We start from the raw sequence: 20567 nt of genomic DNA on the forward strand, positions 1-20567 counted from the left end.
ACAACACATCCATCCTAGGACAAGCCAAACAGAGACCCGCACGAGAATTCCTAGAAGCATGGCATTCCAACCACCCTGAGAAAAAGAACAGGAAATTACATCACCACAGGAAATGACATGATCAACCCAAAGAAACCCAAACATAAAAAACGTCTGGAAATGAACCTTCCAGCTCAGCGAGCAAACCTACATCCAGAGGTTGAACTCCAATTAGCCCTGACTTCATTTTGTATGCTTTTCTGAGAGCTCAGAACATCAGAAGCATTAACTCAGCAGCGAATCGGCTTTTACAAAGTGAATTGTTTACATTGTTTGACTGACATCTTCAAGTATTTATAAAAAACTATTCATTCCATGGTCTCTTTTGTCAATGTTCCAACATTTATTTTGGACAAGATCAAGAGGTATAAAGTGTGCAAGTATTCGGTTACTGAAACTTTAATAATCTGATTCACACTTTTTACAGGATGTAGCTTTTGCTTTTTCAGAACTCTTTTCTGCAAGGATGTTTATTTTTGTTTGCAGTTTCACACTGCCTTCATTATTGTATGGTCCATTGATTATATTCATCTGCATATTGGGTGAATGAGTTTAGAAGATACTTAAATTGCCATTGAAGTTTGTGAGAAGTCTTAAGGAGTGTATTAGGGTACAAGATGGTGTGGAGAGTGAAGGCTAGAGGGCCTAACTGTTTTTATCATAACAGGGATGAAGTTCCAGAGAAAAATATGGACCACCTTACTACCTTGGAGAAAGTGAGAACTGCAGATGCTACTGTCTTCCATTTGATGACCTCCATGGCTGTCTCAATTCTGTTTCTAGGGTCAAAGTTACCTCCTGCACATGAAACAAAAATCAGAAATAATCAGGTATTTGAAATGGAGTAAATCTACAAAATCAAGAAATTTCTTGACCAAAGCTACCAGTTTGGTATCTGGCGTAAATGGTTGTGAGTGTATGTTTGCAAATGTGTGGACTAAACTTTCCCATGGGCATTGAGAACCTGTTACCAAGACCATATATGGGTTCTGAGCCTCCAAGCAGCAGCCAGACTCAGCAGTTGGGCCAGTATGACACAGGGACATTGCCAATGAGTTCTGAAAATGATTCGAAAGCTGAACCCTCTCTGTTCTAATTGATAATCTGCATCTGTTTGTCCACGGGAAGCCCGTCTGGAGGTGGGCAATGCTGGAAACCCTCCCAGGACACAACTATCTGAAATTTCACAGCCCTGTGTCCAAGATGGTTTGCCTCAGTGTCAAAATTCCATCCAATGTGCTTGAGTGCATGTATATCAGAGTTCACGGGTGAGTGTGGGACAATGTGTGTTTGAGAAAGTGCGAATGTGTCTGAACAAGCAGAATTGGTGAAGGGATTAGAATTATTTCAACATACTGGTTCAATAATACTGTCTGCAGGTGGAATTTCCTATTGTTTAAGACAAATCACTTTTTAACAATAATATTTATAGCAATCTAGGGACCTGTATGTTTATAATTATGGGCAGAAATAAAGTATGAATGTGCAGTTCAAAAGGGCTGTGTAAAAATTAGAAAAAAAAGGAGAAAGATTGTACAAAAGAAGCAAAAGAATAGCTGCAACACAAAACTACTTGCATGAATTAATATATATTGAACACAGATTATACATATTTCCATGCAAGTTCTAATACAGACACATGACACTCAACTCAACATATCTGTGGCAGAAGTGGGTACTGCAGATGTTGGAGATTAGAGTCAAGATTAGAATGGTGCTGGAAAAGCACAGCAGGTCAGGCAGCATCCGAGGAGCAGGAAAATCGATGTTTCGGGCAAAAGCCCTTCATCAAGAATGTCATATCACATGTTTGTGCTGATCTATATTTCATACAACAAACCCAACTTCAGTCCACCCCATCAGCATCACTTTCTGTTCATTCCTTTCTTCCTCAGGTACTTATTGAGATTTCACTTCATTGCATTCAAATCACGCATAACTTCATGTTGTAACATGGTCAACATCTTAACCAATGAACATGAAAGGCACAGTCTCTAAGCTCTAATCATGAAATTAACCTTTATAAGAGCTTGACCTCCTAACATTTTATTTCTTAGCAATTTAGAACTGAGGCTGTGTAATGGAAATGTTTTAAGTGCTTCAGAAACAAGAAGAGTGACACACATCTTTGCAAATACTAATTAATCAGGTTCGACAAGACTTCTGCAAACTCAAGAATTTGATGATTGTGCAAATTGGTGCTGCATTTTTAAGACTGAACAGAATCTCCTTATCACTGATGTCCATCTTTGCTTTCCTTTCCCCTATTCAGGGCATTTAAACCTTTCCAATGCAATTTATTTCTTATCTGTCAATTGTTGAACATTACTAAACATGGTCATCAAATCTCCCACTGTAAGCTACAACATAATCAGCAATCCAACCTGTGGAAAATTACGCTGCTATGTCATGTCCACAAAAAACAGGACAAAACTAACCCTGTCAGTTACAGCCATACCAGTCTCCTCTTTATTATCAGTAAAGTGATGGAATGCAATGATAATAGTACTATTAAACAGCACCTGCTCAGCTATACCCAATTCACTAAAGCCAAATTTGGGTTCCCCAGATTCTCTCAGCTTCTGAACTCATTCTAGTTTTTGTCCAAAGAGCAGAACTCTAGGGTGAGGTGAGATTGACTGTCTCAGGATATCAAGGCAGTATTTGACCAATACGTTGCATGAGCAAATCTGAAGTCAGTGAGAATCAGGGGAAAACTCTCTGCTGGTTAGTGTCACGCCTAGAACAATGGAAGGTGATGTGGTTACTAAAGGCCACAGTATCCTTGGATGCTTCAACAATAACCTTCCCTCTATCATGTGATCAGAAATTGTTCTGCTCATAGATGATTACAAAATGTGCAGTACCATTCGTGACTCCTCAGATACCAAAGTAGCCTGTGTCCATATGCAGTAAGACCAGACAATGTCCAGGTTTGTACTGATAAGTGGCAAATAACATTCACACCACACAAACACCGGGTAATAATTATCTACAACAAGAAATATACTAACCACCATCCACTGACATTCAATGCTATTATAACCATTACCAAATATTCCACTATTAACAGCATTTGGTTACAAATGACAAGAAGGTAGACTGGATCAGCCATATAAATATTGTGACTACAACAGCAGTTCAGAGGGTAAGTAAGAGTACTGCAGTGAGTAACTCACCTCCTATCTCCCCAAAACCTACCCATCATCTACATGTCAGGAGAGTGAAGGAATACCTCCCATGTGCAAAGATGTTTATAGTTCCAACGATACTCAAGAAAATAGACATCATCCAGGTTGGAGAGACCTCCTTGATTGTCACAACCTCCTCAAACATTGACTCTCTCACTACCAAAGCACTGTGAAAGAAATGTATACTATCTCCAAGATGCACTGCAGAAATTCATTAAGACTCCTAAGAGAGCACCTTCCAAACCCAGAAGCACAACCACCTAGGTCAAAGACAGCAGATACATGGGAACACCATTCCCTGCAGTTCCTTTCCAAGCCACTGACATTCATGGCATAGAAGTATATCACCATTTCTTCACATTTATGGGGTCAATATTCTGGAACTCTGTAACAACTCTAAAGATGTACCCACGCTAAATAGATTGCAGTGTTTCATGAAGGCAGCTCACCACTACCTTGTCAAGGGTAATTAGGATGGGCAGTAAATGTTGGCCCAGCTGGTGAAGACTACATCTTCTGTATTGCATAAGAAGTACTCCAGTGCAAAATCAAGAGGTTGCTAAATTGTTACAGGAGCAAGCTTTTGGAGGAAATATTAAATTGAAGCCCTATCTACCCTTCCTGGCAGAATAAAAAGATTCCATGGCATTACTTTGAGGAAAAGTAGAGCACTCTCCTCTGTTTTCAGGCTAATTATGATCCTTCAATCAAATAGTTTACTGGTATAGTCATACATAATAAAATGCAAGAGCAGAATAGGCTATTCAGCCCATCAAATGTGCTTCACCATTCAACGAAATCATGGCTGATCTCAACTTCATTCTCCTGCTTTTCCTGCAAGCCACTTTTAAAAGATAATGGAACATGCAACAAAAACTATTTATAATTATAAAGTACATTAACATAAAATGTGCTCAAGCACTTCACAGGAACTTTACAAAACAAAACGTGATACTGGCATACAGAAGGAGATATTGGGCTGAAATGACCATGTCTAAGTCAAAGAGTTTGGTTTTAAGGTGTACCTTAAAAAAAAGTGAGACAAAGAGAGAGAGAGAGAGAGAGAGAGAAAGTGTAGGAAGTGAATTCCACAGTTTCAAGGCTTGGTAGATTTTGGCATGGCTACCAATTGTGAAGCAATTAAAATCAAGGATGCCCACAAAGCCAGAATCAGAGGAACACATATCTCAGCGTTGTGGGGCTGGAGGAGATTACAGAGATAGTAAAGGGCAAGGCCATAGAGAGATTAGAAATCAAGATAGAGAATCTTAAAATAAAGATGGTGCGTGAAATTGTAAATGCATTATGTCTGTGATAAAAGATGGATGACAATAATTGTGCTGGGTGTTTGCATAGTTTGGTTGTGAAGGAGTATGGCTATATACAAAGACCACAATTTGAGACTTTTAGTAATCTCTAAGTCACTTTCTAGGAAACCTAGTATGGTTATTTCCAGGAAGGAGGTTTTTGACTGGTCATGGATAGAAACACAGAATGAATACCAAGTCTAACAGTTTACCTTTGTGATCTTAACATCCAAATGTAAAAAAAACTGGCATCACATTCAGACAGCTGATAAGAAGTTTATTTGTGTGGACTTGTTGGTATGCAGTCAATTTAGTATGCAATTAAGCTTATTAGAGAAATACAAAAAAAAGGATCATTCCTATAAAGAATAAATAATTAACATTTTGATGTATATACGTTAATTCTTACTGCTTTATGAAAAAGTAACAAAAGAATGTCAGGTAGATTTATTCTAACAGTGCAAATGGTGCCTCAGTGGTTAGCACTGCTGCCTCACAACGCCAGGGACCCGGGTTCAATTCCAGCCTTGGGCAACTGTCTGTGTGGAGCTTGGACATTCTCCCAGTGTCTGCATGGGTTTCTTCTGGGTGCTCCGGATTCTTCCCACAATCCAAAGTTGTTCAGTTTAGGTGAATTGGCCATGCTAAATTGCCCATAGTGTCCAGGGATGTATGGGTTAGGTCCATTAGTCAGGCGTAAATGTAGAGTAATATGATAAGGGAATGAGTCTGTGTAGGATACTCTTTGGAGGGTCGGTGTGGACTTGTTGGGCCAAATGGTCTGTTTCCATACTGTAGGGAGTCTATGAAATGCTCACCATGAAATAATTATTAGGCTTCAAGCTGTCTCCAGGACTCAAGCACTCAAGTTTCCATAAAATTGTTAGCCAGAAAGGATTGTAATGTTTGCATATCACTTCTCAAGGGTTGGTTTTGTGGTGGGATCTATGCCCATTGGGTTGCTACTCTATTTGGACCATCTGAAGTAGCAAATCCAGGTGCACAGGGAGCAGTTTCATCTGTTATTCAGCAGCACTTAATTATGAATAAGACAGCACAAAATTTGGTGAAACTTGTGATCAGATAGCTGTGACTTTCCAGAACCAGCCGTCCAGCAAATATAGTACCATCTGCCACCTTCCCCTACGTATAGGAAATCTCACTCAATATAAAGGAAAACCACAGAAATTCAATCCAAAATATATTCCTTAAAAATGAAATAAATGTGATTGCTAGTGATCTAAAATACACAAAAACAAACTGCTGAAGAAACTCAGCAGATCTGGTTGCTTTCACTAAGCAACCCTAGGACTGACTATCTAAATTACTATAGGTTGTACACAGTATCCTGAGTAAGATCACACCCAATCAGTTCTTTACTGTACACAGGAAACTACCCAGTATGAGGTCAAAATGGAAGAGGGTAATCAGAAAATTTAACTTCTGACAAACTATAGCTAAATATTCTAATGAGCAACATAACAGTGAGTACACTTGAAGAAATGTACTTTAATGGTGTTGAATTGCTGAGATGTGCACTGGTCATGAAGTTGCAACATAAATATGTCCTTTCTTTTTATCTCTCTCATACATTAGATCTGAATACAAGATAAACCTGACAGTCATACAGCATAGCAGCGGGTCTTTGGCCGACCATGTCTATCCTGACCAACAAGTACCAAACTAAACTAATCTCATTTACCTGCACTTGGTCCACAGTGTAGAATGCCCTGGCATTTTAAGTTAAAAATCACACAACACTATGTTTAATTGGAAGCACTAGCTTTCGGAGCGCTGCTCCTTCATCAGGTGCTTGTGGAGTATAAGATTGTAAGACACAGAACTTATAGCAAAACTTTACAGTGTGATGTAACTGAAATTATATATTGAAAAAGACTGGATTGTTTGTTAAGTCTCTCATCTGTTAGAGTGACTATGTTGGTTTCAGTTCTTTCATATATAAATTGCAAAACCTTTTTTCAAAGTTACATTCTCAAGCGAACTTTAACAATTGGTGTCATGTTGGCCGAGATAAATGTATTGAAGGTGTGAGCCTGTCTATGCCACAATGGTCAAAGTTGACAACCACCTGATGAAGGAGAAACGCTTCGAAAGCTAGGGCTTCCACTTAAACCTGTAGGACTATAACCTGGTGTTGTGAGATTTTTAACTTTGTACATCCCAGTCCAACACCGGCATCTCCAAATTATGACAATGGTCTGATTGATTCTAATCCAAAAATTGGATTTATAGAATATTACATGGATTCATGTTGTTTTTGAGCAAAGTAAAATGTAATTCTGCAAGTCCAGATTCACCCCAGAAACTTAAATGTATATGTGTGCATGTGGGTGTGTGTGTTGGGGTTGTGGTTATGGGTGTCTGTGAGAGGGTGTGTGTATGTGTGAGAGAGTGAGTGTAAAGGAGTATAAGTCTGAGAGGGTGCGTGTATGTGAGAGTGTATATGTGAGTGTATGAGAGAGGGTCTGTGTAAGTGTGTCTGAAGGAGTATGTGTATGTGTGTGTGTAGGAGTATGTATGTGCAAGAGTGTCCGTGTGTCCGCGCACGTCTGTCTGTGTGTATGTATAGTGCAATGGGATCACCTGCAGTGTGACATGAACCCAAGGTCCCGGTTGAGGCCATCCATGAATGTGGCAGGTACTCATGCGACTCAGCCAACTTTGTCTATCTCATACGCTGCGTGCAAGGATGCCCTGAGGCATGGTACATTGGTGAGATCAAGCAGAGGCTACGGCAATGGATAAATGGACACCACACAACAATCAACAGACAGCAATGTTCCCTCCCAGTTGGAGAACACTTCAGCAGTCTGGGACATTCGACCTCGGACCTTCAGGTGACCATCCTCCAAGGCGGACTTCGGGACAGGTAACAACAAAAAGTGTCCAAGCAGAGTCTGATAGCTAAGTTCGGTACCCATGGGGATGGCCTCAAGCGGGACCTTGGGTTCATGTCACATTACAGGTGACCCATTGCACTATACACAGACAGACACACGCACGCGCACACACATTCCTGTGCACACACACACACATACTCATGCAGTCCCTCTCTCATCTGCTCACACATTCACTCCCACACACTAACATGCACCTTCTTACACACACTCATACCTCCACCAGCATCGCCCTCCCCAACATACACACCCACATGCACACATACACATAAAAGTTTGTGGGGTGAATCTGTACTTGCAGAATTACACTTCGCTCAAAAACTGCATGAATCAACGTAAGATTCTATAAATCCATTTTTAAAATTAGAATCAGTTTGACCATTGTAGCACGGACAGGCTCGCACCTTCAATACATTATCTGGGCCAACATGACACCAATTGTTAAAGTTCACTTGCGAATGTAACTTTTAAAAAAATGTTTTGCGATTTACATATGAAAGAACTGAAACCAACATGGTCATTCTAACTGATGACAGACTTAACAAACAATCCAAGTCTTTTTCAATATATAATTTCACTTGCATCACACTGTAAACTTTTGCTATAAATTCTGTGTCTTACAATCTTATACTCCACAAGCACCTGATGAAGGAGCAGCACTCCGAAAGCTACTGCTTCCAATTAAACCTGTTGGACTATAACCTGGTGTTGTGTACACCCCAGTCCAACACTGGCATCCCCAAATCCTGGCATTTTAAGTGCTCATCCAGATGCTTGCAAGAGTACCTGCTTCCACCATCCTTGTCTAACCCTCCTTTGAACTGTAGCCTCGAACAGCTGTCTGATTATTGTCCACCTATACTTTGTTGATGCAGTTTTTAGTTGACAGTCCACTGAAATTTCTAATTTGCTTCTTTCTAAGCTGAAAACATGTCATTCCTCATTCTTTTCATGAACATCACAGTTATTCTGTTCAAGGTCCTCAACTACATACTTTTCTTTCTCTGGCATTTTAAGAGCAATGTCCGGGATAAAATCCCAAATGTCTTTTTAACTTGCTCCAGCATGGACTGGAGATTCTTGGATGTTTCTGACCTAATATCTGCTTAGGCATCTCAGCGTCATAGTTTATTTTAAAACACTCAAGTTCAGCATCATGGGATGATTCATTACACTAAAAAGCACAACATAAATAAGTTGTTGTTATCCATTTTAGTTTTTAAACAATAATAATAATAAATGAAAATAGCAACAAGATTGTTAAGGAGCAACAGTGTCATCTTAGTTTATCTTGGCTCATCTTACTTTATCCATCCAGAAATTTATTACAGACCTCTCTTTTAGCATTTCATAGTTTTTTTTTACAAGATTCCAGGGGTTTCATCTATATTTGGAAGTCTAATCAACATGTTACTTGGTTATTATTGGCTATGGTTCAGTTGGTGGTACTCTTATCTTTCAATTGGATGATTGTGGGTTTAGGTTTTGAGCACAAAAATCAAAGCAATTCTTCTTGTGTGGCATTGAGGAACTGCTGCGTTTCTTACAACAGCGGATACACTTCAAAAGTACTGTACTGATTGTGAAATGTGATGCCATGAATGCTGGTATAAAAATACAATTTGGTTTTCAAATGCACACATATTTCCTGATGTTAATTTTAGATTTGTCTTTTATTAGTTAGCAATGTTGTCCCCCTCTCACTTTAACTTCATAACAGTACCCATTCTATTAATTCCCTTCACCAGCAGCACCTCTGGACCATCAACTCTCAGGCACTTTCTTTCTGACCTAAAGATCTCACTGGACAAGCAGGCAAAGGAAATAGTTAGTTGGTGCAGTAGAGATTACTATTTGACAACGAAAATTGAAATAAAACATTTGAGTCATATATAGTGAACATTGAATTTAACATGAAACATACACAACAATAAGACTTCCATGTTGACATTGGATAAGAAGGAAAATGTATGCATCATTTATCAAAAATGACATATTCTCTTTTAAGTGAGAAATAAATTGACCACAAACTTAAAAATGTTTTCCTTATGTTTCAATTAAAACATGCTGACACCACCACACACATAGTGGTCCATAAGGCAGCACAATGGTTAGCATTGCACCCTCATAGCACAGGGACCTGGGTACAATTCCAACCTTTGGCAACAGTCTGAGTTTGCATGTTCACCTCATGTCCTCATGGGTTTCCTCTTACAGTCCCAAGGTGAGCAGGTTAGGTGGATCAGCCATGCTCAATTGCCCAATGGTGTGCAAGCTGGGTAGATTAACAATGGTAAATGTGTGGTTACAGGGATAGGGTGGGATGCTTTTCGGAGGGTCAGTGCAGACTTGATGGGCTGAATGGCATCTATCTGCACTGTAGGAATTCTGTGATGTGTATGAACTGGTGTGCCCCCTCACTTATCTTTCAGTTTGTTGAAAGAACACTCGCTACCTTTCTAATTACTCTGTCCTAAGGTTAGAATAAATTGGAAAGTAACTATTTCCTAGATACAGTTAGGGAAGAACTTCCAATGCTAGCATTGAAAGAAACATGGCAAAGGATCTTACAAGCTATAAATAGCAAACAGGAAAAAAAAACTTCTCTCTAAAAGTGTCACCACCCAGTTCATAACTTCCAGCAGAATAACAAAAAGCTTATGTGAAACACACTATTTTCTCACCCTTTGTTCAGAAATTGTGCTGATGCTATTTATGCAGTACCAGCTAGTTAGTCCAACTGCCTACAGCTTTTCCTGTACACAGTGCTGAAACACCCTTGTTAATATTAATAAGAAACAACTGTGGCACCACTTTTCATGTCAAGCATCCAGGTTATTTTAAGACTTCTTTCTTCCCTCCTCCTTATGCCAGTAAAATCAAATCCCGTTAGCAGAAGTTGTTTTCACTGCTGAGTTAATTTCTAAAAGCAGGAAGTGACTTCTTTAATATGTATCTATGAGATTAGCAGCTGCTCATAGAAGGAACTATGAGCTTGTATGACATATATATATAAAACACCCATGAAACAGTCAAATAACTCTCTTTACAGTTTTACGATATTAATGATGTGTTGAGGGGGGCGATATTCATAAATGATAATAGAGCACAAACTACGAGAGAAATGCAATAGATCAAATTTCAGATGTTTGGACTGAATTTTACCAGAAATCCGCTAAAGGTCAATTTTTGCCAGTTTCGTGAATGGTTTCTCTCCACAAGCCCCCGTGAGTTTTCTCACACTATCTTTCTAGGCTCACGTCATTACCTACACATCATGCCTTTATGGCATCCCACTTGTGTTCTCCAATTTACCACAGGTGAAAGTGCTGGTCACTGTCAGGACCTCTGGGGAGCCCGAATGCTGGTGCCATCTTTAAAGCCCAGGCATGCATCCGATGAAGTGCAGGCACTCCGCAGCTGCTCTGCAGTTTCTGTCAATTGCCCCCCACACGTCAAGCGATGGGAAACTAGCACCCCACTTTTCCAACAGGGACCTGGAGGTCCTGGTGGATAGAAAATGCATTTGCTGCTGTTTATTGAGCATTGACCATTGAGTCCACTGAGATGTCGGTGACTGCTGTCCAAGATGGATGGCCAAAGGTACAAGTGATTTGAGGGGGTAGAGAGATAAATGGGAGTGGGTGGGGCTGGGACAAGGTAGCTGAGAGTGTGATAGATGGATGGAGGTGGGGGTAATGATGATAGGTCACAGCACAGGGTGGAACAGATAGGTGGAAAGGAAGATGGACAGATAGGACAGTTCATAAGATTACTGTCACCTGTGTGCTTTACAAGCAGATCGTACTATACAAATGCATCATTACTTGAAAACAGTGCAGGATACAATGTTACAGCTGCTGATGAGGTGCAGAGACAGATCAACTTTGACATGTAGTCTGATAACAGCGAGAAAGAAGTGGTGAGCTGAAGCCGACAGGTTATTGCTCTGGACTTCATGTTGGGAATTGTCGCCATCTAATTTCTATTTGATGGGTATTGGAAACTGCTAATCACTGAGGCAAGATGATGTAGTAATGAGCATGCATAAGCATTCAAACAGGTCTCTCACCTTCCACCAGTGAGAAGTTTCTCTTGCCCTTCAAAGCTTTGTTGGAAAATGGGACTTTTTCTCTTGATGACAGGAATCTCCTTACTGCAAATTTCACGCAATTCTCCAAAATATCTCACCAATCCTAACGTCAGTCAGTGGCTGGGAAGATTCTATTCCCTACTTCTCAGGTGAACATGCATGTCGGTAAGAATGTGCTAAGGTCTGTCATCTTTTCATACCACATACATCATTGACAGGTTCAGAGATCAAGCAGCAATTAAGGCTAGATGGCTTCTTTATTTATAATCACATGATTATTTATTTATTGATTTTGTGAATATAAATCCCAAAAGACAAGCGATAACCTTCCAACTGCTAAATTTAAAGTGATGTCTCAATTAATCACTCTAAATTATAGTGATGTCATTTTGTCTGTACAGTTGGCATGCCTCTGCATCATGGAGCATTGTTTGTGTCTCTCCACCTGTACCTAAGATTCTAAGATCCTACCGATTGAAAATAGTTGTGCTGAGTCCCTGGCTTTATGTCAATCTTTTTATAACCAGGTTCTGGATGCAGTTCCCTAATTTGTGATGGTTTTAGATGGGATATGCCAGCTGTGACGCTCCCAGGTGAGGAGGGATGAACTCACTCCACTTCTTTATTCACCTAACTTCTCAGTTGGTCACAAGGTTAATTTTAAAAAGGAATCCCTTCTCTTGTTAATATCTTTTTCCTGGACACAAATGAACTTGTCTTTTAAAAAGAGCCAATTTAACCAGGCTTTCTTGAATTCACAAAAAGAGTTATTTTTATTAATTAGTAATTAATAATTAATATTCATAACACAACGCACACACATAGATTAGAAATAAGAGGTTAACCCACAAAGTTAAAAGTTAACAGATATATAGATCAGTCTATGAAGTGTTCGTGAAGAGTGGATAATTGAATGTTGTGGCTGTTGCTGTGGAGATTACTGATACTGCTGACATTGGCAGCTGAACAGAAGATGTTTGAGATTCTTGGTTTTGGAGGCTGATTGAAGTCCTTTATCCTGATTCCCTTTTTAAATGGTTTGGTGATCTGAATGAGAAAGGATCTTCCACAACACAGAGGTAACTGGTTATTTGAATGTTGCTCTTAGAGTATACATGTTCAGAGCTATGATTTGGAGATGCTGGTGTTGTCCAACCACCTGATGAAGCAGCAGCACTTCGAAAGGTTGTACCTCCAAACAAACTTGTTGGACTATAACCTGGTGTTGTGTGATTTTTAACTATGTTCAAAAGCAGACAATTACATGTAAGAGCATTCAATCCCCTAGTGCACCCAATAGGACTGGAATAAAACTAAGAACTCCAGATGCTAAAGATCTGAAATGAAAACAAATTGCTAGAGGAATCAGCAGGTCTGGCAGTATCTGTGGAGAAAGCAGAATTAATGTTTCCAGTCCTGTGATACCAGACTAAACTGTTAACTCTGCTTTTCTCTTTTAAAACACACATTTTGGAATTAAGGTAGTCACAACAACCTTAGCAAATTTAGCAAAGACGACTCTTGCTGTTGTAGCTCAAATCACATGATAAGGTACACAGCATTCCTAGTTAAGAAAAATCTGCTCTCAAGTATTGCGAATGGGTTCTGAGAAAGTGTTATTGGACTCGAAAAGTTAGTTGTGTTTTTGTCTCTACAGATGCGTGTGGACCTGCATTTCTTCAGACCTTTTTGTTTTTATTCCAGATTTCCAGTATTTTGCTTTTCTTGTGAATATCTAACTGGCCAACTGAACTCCACATGATATACAACAGGGACTTAACCATCAGGATGTTAATAAGAAATAAAATATCAGTTTTTCACATTGCGAAAGTGTGTGAAAGCTTGTTATTGTTCCTAAAATTCTATGTTTGTCTCTAAATTAGAGAGTAATTTGTTATGGTGCTGTACTTTTAATTAATTTTAAAAATTATTTCAATGGGATAAGAGCATTGCATTTTTTTCTCATCCCAATTATCTTTAACAGCAGTTCTGAGTCAACCACACTGATGCAGTTCTGGAGTCGCAGGTAGATCAGGCCAGGTAAGGTCAGCAGGTTTCCTTAACTTAAAGGCATTAGTGAACCTTTAGTCAAGGCATTAGTCAAGACCATCGAGACTAGCTTTCAATTCCAGAATTTTAAAAACTGAATTCATTTTCCATTAGCAACTGTGTTGGGAGTCAAATCTATGTCCTTAGAACAATAGCCAAGGCTTACTATGAGTATCACTTCACCATTTTTTTTAATGAATTAGGGTACTTGCCTGTTATAGAATCAGAGAACAATACAGCACTGAACAGGCCTTTCGGTCTCCCATATCTGTGCCACCGCAATTCTAAACTAATCCCATCTGCCTGCATATGGTCCGTATCTCTTAGTCTCTGCCTGTTCATGTGTCCTTCTTAAACTTTGCCACCATATCTGCTTCTACCACATCCCCTGGCAGTACCTACTATTCTGTGTAAAAAAACTTCTCTTGCATATCTCTTCAAAATTTTCCCCTCTCACATTAAACCATCTCTTTTGGTATAAGTGACCTGTATAAGAAGGACGGATTGCACCTGAATTGAAATGGGACTAATATACTGACAGGGAGATTTGCTAGAGCTGCTTGAGAGGATTTAAACTAGTTTGGGGGTAGTGGGGAAAACAATGAGAAAAGTTATCAGTCTGAAACTGGTACAGTTGGGAAAAGGAGCGAGTCAAACACTCAGGGGAGACAGAAACAAGGCAGAGAACGAGATAGAACTGATAAATTAAACTGCATTTATTTCAATGCAAAAGGCCTAACAGGGAAGGCAGGTGAACTCACAACTTGGTTAGGAATATGGGACTGGGAAGTCATCGCAGTTAGAGATGTGGCTCAGGATGGACAGGACTGGCAGCTTTATGTTCAAGGGTATAGACGCTATAGGAAGGATAGAAAAAAGGGCAAAAGAACAGAGCAGTGACATTTTTAATTAGGGATAAATTATAGCTGTAGTAACGGAGGATATTCCCGGGAATACGTCCAGGGATCTTACTTGGGTGGAACTGAAAAATAAGAAAGGGGTTATCAACTTATTGGGATTGTACTATAGACCCCCAATAGTCAGCAGGAAATTGAGAAACAAATTTGTAAAGAGATCTCAGTTATCTGTAAGAATGATAGGGTGGTATTGGTAGGGGATTTTAACTTTCCAAACATAGACTGGCACTGCCATAGTGTTAAGGGCTTGGACGGAGAGGAATTTATTAAGTGTGTACAAGAGGCCAGAACTGGAGGCATAGGTTTAGGGTGAGAGGGGAAAAATTTAAAAGAGACCTAAGGGGCAATTTTTCATGCAGAGGCTGGTGCATGGATGAAATAAGCTGCCAAAGGAAATGGTGGAAGCTGGTACAATTACAATATTTAAAAGGCATCTGGATTGGTATAGACAGCAGGGATCAAGTGAACTCCTAGAAGAGTATAGGAGTATGCTTAAGAAAGAAGGCTTGAAAAGGATACAGGCCAAGTGATGGCAAATGGGACTAGATTAGTTTAGGATATCTGGTCAGCATGGATGAGTTGGACCGAAGGATCTGTTTACGTGCTGTACAGTTCTATGACTTTAAGGATATTTTCTGATTCAGTGTATAGATGTACCTACTAGAGAAGATGCAAAACTTGACCTATTCTTGGGAATTAAGGGTGATTGAGGTGTCAGTGGGGAACACTTTGTGGCCCGTGACCACAATTCTGTTAGTTTTAAAATAGTAATGGAAATGGATAGATTGCATATAAAAGTTAAAGTTCTAAATTGGAAGAAGGGCAATTTTGAAAATATTAGGCAAGAACTTCCAAAAGTTGACTGGGGGCAGATGTTCATAGGTAAAGGGATGGCTGTAAAATGGGAAACCTTCAAAACGGAGATAACCAGAGTCCAGAGACATTATGTTGCTGTTAGGATGAAGGGCAAGGCTGGTAGGTGTAGAGAATGCTGTATGACCACAGAAATTGAGGCTCTGGTCAAGAATAAGAAGGAGGCATAAATCAGGTATAGACAGCAGGGATCAAGTGAACTCCTAGAAGAGTATAGGAGTAATGCTAAGAAGGAAGTCAGGAGGACAAAAAGGCAATATGAGATAGCTTTGGCAAATAAGAGTTAATGAGAATCCAAAGGGATTCCATCAATATAAATGAGTAACAAGAGAGAGAATAGGACCTCTCACAAAGCAGCAACGCAACCTATATGTAAAACCAAAGGAGGTGGAGGAAATAATAAGAGTATTTTGCATCCCTGCCCCCATACCGATCCCCGCCCCCACACCAGGTCCTAGCTCCCAGCCCTGCCGTATTTTCACCATCCCTCCAGACCTCTCCCTTTCTGAGGAGGAACAATTAATCCTCAGCAGAGGCCTCACCTTCATCCCCCTACGTTCCCGGATTACGAGTTCAACACGCAGCGAGACTTCAAACAATTCTTCTGCGCCTACTTCTTCAACCAGGATTCTCACCCACCCTCTGACGACCCCTTCTCCCGCCTCCAACACACCCCATCCAGCTGGGCACCCCGTGCAGGCCTCTTACCCGCCCTCGATCTCTTCATAGCCAACTGCTGCCGCGACATTGACCGCCTCAACCTGTCCATCCCTCTCATCCTCGCAACATGCAGCCCTCCACTCCAACCCCAACCTCACTATCAAACCTGCAGACAAGGGAGGCGCAGTGGTAGTTTGGCGCATCGATGTTTACATTGCTGAGGCTAAACGCCAGCTCGCGGACACCTCCTCCTACGGCCCCCTTGACCATGACCCCACCTCCCTCCAACAAACCATCATCTCCCAGACCATCCATAACTTCATCACCTCAGGGGATCTCCCATCCACCGCCTCCAATCTCATAGTCCCACAACCCCGCACCGCCCGTTTCTACCTCCTGGTTATTCCTGAAGAAGGGCTTATGCCTGAAACGTCGATTCTCCTGCTCCTTGGATGCTACTGGACCTGCTGCGCTTTTCCAGCAACACATTTTTCAGCTGTTTTGCATCAGTGTTTACTATGGAGAAGGATATTGAATGTAGAGAATGTGGGGAAATAAATAGTGACAATTTGAAAAGTGTCCATATTACAGAGTGGGTGCTGGATGTCTTAAAACGCATAAAGGTGGAAAAATCCCCAGGACCCATTCGGATGTCCCCAAGAACTCTGTGGGAAGGTAGTGAAGGTAATGCTGGGCCTTTTGCTGAGATATTTGTCTCATCGATAGCCACAGGTGAGATGCCAGAAGACTTGAGGTTGGCTAACATGGCACCACTATTTAAGAAAGGGGGTGCGGAAAAGCCAGGGAACTACAGACCAGTAAGCCTGACATCAGTGGTGGGCAAGATGTTGGTGAGAATCCTGAGGGACAGAAATTACGTGTATTTGGAAAAGCAAGGACTAATTAGGAATAGTCAACATGACTTTATGTGTAGGAAGTCATGTCTCACAAACTTGACTGAGTTTTTTTGAAGAAGTAATGAAGAGGATTGATGAGGGTAGAGTGGTGGAAGTGATCTAAATGGATTTCAGTAAGGTGTTTGACAAGGTTCCTCATGGTAGACTGATTAGCAACGTTAGATCACATGAAATAGAGGGAGAAGTAACCATTTGGATACAGAATTGGCTCAAAGGAAGATGATGGTGGTGGAAAGTTGTTTTTCAGACTGGAGGCCTGTGACCAGTGGTGTGCCACAAGATTGGTGCTTTTCGACATTTATATAAGCAACCTGGGTGTGTACACAGGAGGTATAGTTAGTAAGTTTGCAGATGACACAAAAATTGCAGGTGTAGTGGACAGCGAAGAAGGTTACCTCAGAATAAACAGGACCTATACGGCAGATGGAGTTTAATTTAGATAAATGTGAGGTACTGTATTTTGGAAAGGCAATACAGACCAGGATTTATACACTTAATGGTAAGGTCCTAGGGAGTGTTGCTGAACAAAGATCTTGGAATTCACGATCATAGTTCCTTGAATGTGGAGTCACAGGTAGATGGGATAGTGAAGAAGGCATTTGATATGCTTGTCTTTATTGGTCAGTGCATTGAGTATAGGAGTTGAGAGGATACTTTGCAGCTGCAGGACATTCATTAGGCCACTATTGGACTATTCCCTGCTAATAGGAAGGATGTGGTGAAACTTGAAAGGACTCAGAAAAGATCTACAAGGATGTTGCCAGGGTTGGACAGTTTGAGCTTTAGGGAGAGGCTAAATATACTGGGGCTATTTGCCCTGGACAGTTGCAGGCTGAGAGGTGACCTGATAGAGGTTTATAAAATCATGAGGGGTAAGGATCCAATAGCCAAAATCTCTTCACCGGAATTGGTCCGGGGGGGGGGTCCAAAACTAGAAGAAATAGTTTAAGGTGAGAGAGGAAAGATTTAAAAGGGACCTAAGGGACAACTTGTTCACCCAGAGTGTGGTGTGTGTATGGAATGAGCTGCCAGAGGAACTAATGGAGTCTAGTAAAATTACAACATTTAAAAGTCATTTGGATGGGTATATAAATAGGAAGGCTTTGGAGGGATATGGGCTAAATGCTGGCAAATGGGACGCTATTAATTTAGGATATTAGCTCAGCGTGGACAAGTTAGACAGAAGGGTCTGTTTCTGTGCTGTACTATGCCCTAGTATTTGACATTTCCACCCTGGGAAAGAGACCACAACTATCTATCCTATCTATGCCCCTCATCGAAGTATATGATATTATCAGGTTGCTCTTCAGCCTCCGATGTTCCAGTCAAAACAATTCAAGTTTGTCCAACCTCTTTTTATAGTGAATACACTTCAAATCAGGCGATATCCTAGCTCTTCTGGACCTTCTTCAAAGTCTCTGCATCATTTCTTTACTGCAATGACCAGACGTGCGCACAATACTCCAAATATGGCCTAACCAAAGTCTTGTACAGTTGCAACATGACATGCCAACTTTTACACTCAATCCCCGATGAGGGAGAAACTTATCAGGTCTGGCAGCATTTGTGGAGAGAAAGCAGAGTTAATGTTCTTTTGAGTTCAGTGACCCTTCTTCAGAATGGATTGTGGTCTTGAATCATTTACTCTGCTTTTTCTCCACAGACACTGCCACACACCTGATGGGTTTCTTCAGCAATTTCTGTTTTTGTTTCAAATGTTTCACAAAGTTGAGGTACCTTCAAGTCATAAAGGTTTTCACAGCAGAAGGAAGCAACTTGGCCCAATATTTTTGTCAGTTGCTTGCCAAAGCAATCTAAACTAATTCCAGTGCCAGACTCTTTTCCAAGTATTCTATGATCACCTGCAATAAATGCTTATGTCATTAGTTCTTAAACAATGGGTTGTGACATGAAGTGATTGTGGGACAGATTTTGAGTTGCAAAGTCCAAGACCAAAATGTTGGGCATGGAACAATGAACCGCGTTGATTTGAATGCAACTCTGGCATGTTCCACAACAAAATTCTATTTATTACGAGATCTGGTGGAGATTTTTGGGTTTGAGATTGATCCTGCAATAATTTTCATGCAGTTGTCAACAAGACATTGACAGTGGCAAGATCCTCTTATGGATTAGCAACACAAAATGGCAGATTCAATACCTTCACTGCTGGTGTAAATTTTGGCCCAAGTATGACCTCTTTCAGTATCTAGGTAATCACCGTGAAAAGCCCTTGCATTTGGATGGAATATTTGACTAGTCAGAAATCCGCCTGCTATGATACTCATGAAATCCTGGCCGGGTTGTGAGAAACATATCTTGTCTCATAAGGATTCAGCAGTGACCTCTGCCTCATCTGTGAAATCAATAAAATTGCAGAAATGCAAATGCAAATGAAATTTTCAGAAAACAAAAGTGGCACCGTCCAACTTTCAACTGATGGATCAGAATTCTGGAGGAGACAGTTGAGGAGATTGTAGAAGCATGGATGGTGATCTTTCAGGAATCATTGGAGTCCACAGGACTGGAAAATGGCTAATGTAACACTCCTGTTTAAGAAGGGTGGATGGCAGAATTGAGGAAACTATAGGTTTGTTAGCCTGACCTTTGTCGTTAGTGAAATCTTTAGTCAATTGTTAAGGCTAAGATTACAGAGTACTTGGAAGTACATGGTAAAATAAGGCTGAGTCAGCACAGTTTCGTCAGGGAAGTCATATCTGACAAATCTAATAGAATTCTTTGAGGATGTAACAAACAAGTTAGACAAAGGACATGATTTATTTGGAATACCAGAAGCTGTCTGACAAGGTGCTGCACAGGAGGCTGCTAAATAAGGAAAGAACCCATGGTGTTAGGCAAAAGGCATGGCATGGATAGAGAATTGGTTGATTGACATGAAGCAGAGAGCAGGAATAAAGTGGCCTTTTTCAGGATAGTAGCTAGTGACAAGTGGAGTTCTTCAGGGGTCAGTGTTGGGACCACAACTACTCACATTATATATTAACAATCTGGACGAAGGAACTGAAGGCATTGTTGCTAAGTTTGTAGATGACACAAAGATAGGTGTAAAGACAAGCGGTGTTAAGAAACGGGGAGGCAGCAGATGGACTTGGACAGCCTAAGAGAGTGGACAAAGAAGTGCAGATGGGGCTATAATGTGGGAAAGTATGAGGTAGTGCACTTCCGTAGGAAGAATAGAGGTGTAGACTATTTTCTAACTGAGAAAAGGCTTTGGAAATCAGAAGCACAAAGGGACTTGGGAGTCCTACTTCAGACTCTCCTGAGGTTTACATATTGGCAGTTAAGAAGGCAAATGTCATGTTAGCATTCATTTCAATTGTGCTACAATACAAAATCAGAAATGTACGGCTCATGCTGCATAAGGCTTTGGTCAGATTGCATTTAAATTATTGTAAGCAGTTTTGGACCCTGTCTCTAAGGAATGACGTAATGGCATTGGAAGGGGTTCAGAGGAGATTTACATGAATGGTTCCAGGGATGAAAGGCTTGTCATACAAGCAGCAGTTGAGGACTCTGAGACTGTACTCAACAGTCAAGAGTGTGGTGCTGGAAAGGCACAGCAGATCAGACAGCATCCAAGGA

This window comes from Chiloscyllium punctatum, chromosome 48 (assembly GCF_047496795.1).
Source record: "Chiloscyllium punctatum isolate Juve2018m chromosome 48, sChiPun1.3, whole genome shotgun sequence".
Classification (NCBI taxonomy): domain Eukaryota; kingdom Metazoa; phylum Chordata; class Chondrichthyes; order Orectolobiformes; family Hemiscylliidae; genus Chiloscyllium; species Chiloscyllium punctatum.